Below are 4359 nucleotides of genomic sequence, written 5' to 3'. Positions count from 1 at the left end.
TAAGTTTAATTCTAAACATGAAAGGGATGTCAGACCCAAAGCCCCAGCATCAGCATCTCTGTCAGTTTTGTCTCTTCTTGTTTTCCTCAACTGTTATGACTAAAATGTTGGCCAAGAGACTGAGTGTGTTACGTCTCTGTCATCACTGTCCATTAGTGATGCGCGGGTTGTCTGGTAACCTGTGGACCACGCAGGTCGGGTTGGGGTGGGTAAAGAAATTGTCACTTTATTTGCGTGCAATTCCCTATAGCCTATATTAAATATTTGGGAATATCTATTTTCATATTTTATTAAGTTCTTTGATAAGGTTACGTCACGTGACAAGTCACGAAAGCGCCAAGCAGCTACCGCTGCCCGTCACAACAAAAACAAAGAAATAAAAGTGAAGATGGAAGACGAGGCGCGGGAGAAATTGAGGTCGGGAATTTACAACATTAAAAAAGAAAAAGGTCAGGCTGATAAATCTAATGTTTTAGAATTCTTTTTTTGCACAGCGGACGTAAAAACGCTAAATAAACAGTTCCGTGTCATAAATGAAAAAAAAAAGTCAGTGGTTATTTAGCGTAGGCTGTAAACTGTAGGCCTGCCCTATACAAATCTAAAATAAAAAATTGTTTAGCCTGGATTACAAACGCTGCTTTGTAAATGTTTAAAATGTGTATCATTAACTTGTTATTAATATGACCTGATTTATGGTTCATATTCATAATCATATGTTGTTGCCAGTTTACAGAGCGATGTTTCCAAGCACTTTCAGCCTGAAATAAAGGCTGTTTTCATTTGAATTACAATGTCTAGTATGTCTATTTAATGGTGCGGGGCAGGGCGGGTTATAAAAATAGATACAGTGGTGCGGAGCGGGCTGGGGCGGGCCGAATAATTTCATAAAAGCGAGACCTGCGGGTTGAAAAAATACCTGCTGCACATCACTACTGTCCATGTCTCTCTCCTCTTGCTGGTCTCCTTAACAACATTGATAACACTGTTTACTCTTTCTGTCTCTCTGAGGGTCTGGAAGAACACTGTGGGTGGTGACAGGTGGACTTCCTGCCAAAGTCTCTCCAGGTGAAGCACATGTAGAAAAGCATGAGGCTCTCACTATTCCTGTACTGTGTCTGGGAAATGAGGAGCAGTAATGAATATCTACAGCAAATGTGACAATCCAGTGATTAGAACATTTCTGGTTAAAGCTTTATTCACTGAAGTGTGTTTAAAGGCGTTTTCACATTAGGAATGATTGATTCGTACTGAGCTCAGGAACGATTGCCGAAATTTCTGAGCACTGAACGATTGTGTTCTTACTGATCAAAATAAATCAGACTTTGGCCTTAAATGATCTCTAAAACGATCCCGGGGCCCTAATGTGAAAGCATCTAAGTTTAATGCTGTGAAGTTGATGCTTAGAGACACATTTCACTATTGAGAGGCTTCACTAATAATGTGATTGTATTAAATAGTGTAATTTGAGATCTAGAATAAACACAGTTTAAACATAACTTTAAACTTAAAAAAGCCCAAAGCCCAAAAATTATATTGTGGTGACATTTGCATTATGACTTTTTTTTATCTCATCACATTACATTACAAAACATCAGCTCATTGTTTGGGGCAAATAACCGTGTATGTAGATGAGAAATGGTCAAAAGAGCCTGAAAGTCGTCATGAGAGTGGACTCAAGTGTTCCAGCCAAGTGTGATTTAACTGCATTTAACACATTTGTAGAAGTGTTACTGTCTGCAGCAGAGCTTTCTCATGTCATGGAGTTATTTCGGTTGAACTACTTACACTCTGGACATTTTTCTCTATCCATTGTGTGATCTCCAGACCTCCCCGATCCATCCTGATGTCCTACTTCTGGTTGAAGTTCTCATCATCTAAACACCACTCACACTTGCTGTGGATGAACTCATATGAGTTCTCTTCTGAGTCGTCTTCCTCTCGTCTTCTTCCTCATATAGTATCAGGGAGATTTTCCCCACCACCATCGTGTCTGGCTTCATCATTAGATATAAACTTGTACTGCACAAGTACAAATGTACAGAGTTTATAGATTATAGATTTTTATAAAGCTGTCTATTGTTAAAAAATCTATAAATTATTGATGTAGCATGTGGTGAGCTGTATTGCTACATCGTGAAAAGTGCTCTGTCTCTTTAAAAAACTTTTTCACCCCTCCTTTTTTTTTAGCATGTACACACACACACACACACACACACACACACACACAAATGTCACATATTTAGTTAAAGTATCATGAGCCAGGCTACTCGAGTAAAGTTAAATACCTCCACACACACACACACACACACACACGGACGTGCATTTTCTGCCGATGTCTTTTTGTCATGTGGTGTTAATGTTTATTTCTCATTCACATTGTTTGCTAGTTTATTGTCCTCAACATTATTTTCATTACCACAGTGATGGATAAATATCATAACTTGTACCATGACCTTACTTTTTAAAACATTTAATTTTAAATATATTTTATTACAAACATGTGACTCATCACAGCATCAGAATAGACAAGAATTCACTGTGAGCTTCACATCTCATTACAGCTAATGGACCAATCAAATCAGTCCACAGCTTCAAAACATCCAATCAGGCATGAGTCTGGACCTGGTTTTCTACTGAACACACAAGTTCATTACCTCACTATCACTTTGTCTAAACAGGAACGATGATCACACTCTTTGTGGCTCTTTACTCTCTGCTTTGTCTCTGCACAACTGGTGAGGAACATTTTAAACTTTAACTTAAAATAGTCATTTTACATGTTTTACTAATTCATAAAAATTAAATATTAAACACTGTTTTTTTTACAGGAAACACTTCTGACATCAAGGAGCTTCAAGTGAAAACAGTAAAGCCTGGAGAAAATGTAACTATGGAGTATAACATTAGTGGGGTCCAAAAGAAAGATAGTTTTGTTTGGTACAGACAGAGTTTTGGAGAAGTGCCTCAGGTTTTGGCGAGACCGTACGCTGGCACTCCTGGCTACACATTTTTTGAGGGATTTAATGATAACCGCTTCAGTGTTACTGTAAAGGAGCAAAGTTTGATCTCAACATTAATGAAATAAGAGAAGATGATGGAGGAGAATATTTCTGTGGATATGTGGATGGAAGTACAGTAAAGTTCACATCTGGAACACGTCTGCAGTTTGAAGGTAAACAGTTTTACTCTGATAACCTGCTAATTCCAGATCAACACTTTAACCAGAATTATGTGTACATGTGCATTAAATGTTGAATATTTCACATTATTCATATTTAGTATCATTTCTGTTTATTTGCTGCTTTTCCAATTTATTTGTAAAGGTGAAGAGATGAAACCCTGTCCTACACCTGGAACACTTAACAAGAACACACACTCTGTTACACACCAGGGTTCAAACAGCAGAGATGGAGAAGGTCAGAGTTTTAACTATTTTTTTTTTCACTAAGTAAAAAAAAAAAAACAGATGTCACATATTGTGGAAGAGTGGAAATTTAGATATTTTTTCTTTTAAATGTTGTAAAGTTAAAGTAAAAAGTCCCCATAAATGGAAATATTAAAGAAAACTGAAAAATTTACTATTTACTTTGTTTTGTATAACAGAATGTTCTGTTAATGTTTATATCACTAAATAAATTTTCACTGGTAAAGGTAAAGAGATGAAACCCTGTCCTACACCTGGAACACTTAACAACAACACACACAACAACAAAGTGGCGATAAACAGGGTAAGAGTTTTAATTAAATACACCTTATTTCACCTGGTAATAAAATTTTTATTCAAACATTCTCTAGGTATTAAAAATCCAATATGTTTACAAGTTGTTTGTTTTGATCATTTCAGGAGATTTCTATCAGATTATTGCCTTAATAGCCTCCAATATAATATCTGTTATTGTAATTGTGGCTCTGGTTGGAGTTTTACTTAAACAACAAGGAAAAGGTTTGTTTACTTTGAGAATGATTATTATTATTATTTATAGAATTACTGTATAAAGTTGAAACTAAAAAAAATTTGTGAATCTTTTCTCCATTTAAACTTTACTTGTGTGTATTATTGTTCAGGTGCTTCATCAAACAACCATCAAACTCCCACCAATCAGGTAATCCAGTCTTCTATTCATTGTGATTCTGTTCTGTTAAATAAATACACATCTGACCTACAATCCACAATGTACAGAGAATTTTAATACATAATTATTTACGGAATATCAATGTAATCATTATATTTCCTATTTAAATCCACTTTGTTTTATAAACGTATCTTGTTCTTTATCAGGCTGATGATGAAGATGTCTTGAACTATGCAGCTGTGAGTTTTGCTAAGAAACCTTCATCCTCCAGAACATCCAGAGACAC

At 35.9% G+C, this 4359-nt stretch overlaps 1 long non-coding RNA gene across 1 annotated transcript; it reads left to right on the top strand.

Moving 5' to 3' along the window:
- The first annotated feature begins 2867 nt into the window (after positions 1 to 2867).
- LOC128514882 (uncharacterized) lies at positions 2868 to 3699 on the top strand. The gene is made up of 3 exons (XR_008356573.1): positions 2868 to 3172; positions 3324 to 3416; positions 3652 to 3699. It is a non-coding gene; the product is annotated as an uncharacterized LOC128514882 (long non-coding RNA).
- Positions 3700 to 4359: the final 660 nt, after the last annotated feature.

The sequence above is a fragment of the Clarias gariepinus genome, chromosome 27 (genome assembly GCF_024256425.1).
Source record: "Clarias gariepinus isolate MV-2021 ecotype Netherlands chromosome 27, CGAR_prim_01v2, whole genome shotgun sequence".
Classification (NCBI taxonomy): domain Eukaryota; kingdom Metazoa; phylum Chordata; class Actinopteri; order Siluriformes; family Clariidae; genus Clarias; species Clarias gariepinus.
The sequence above is the reverse complement of the archived record's forward strand: the minus strand, read 5'-3'. Positions and strand labels throughout refer to the sequence as shown.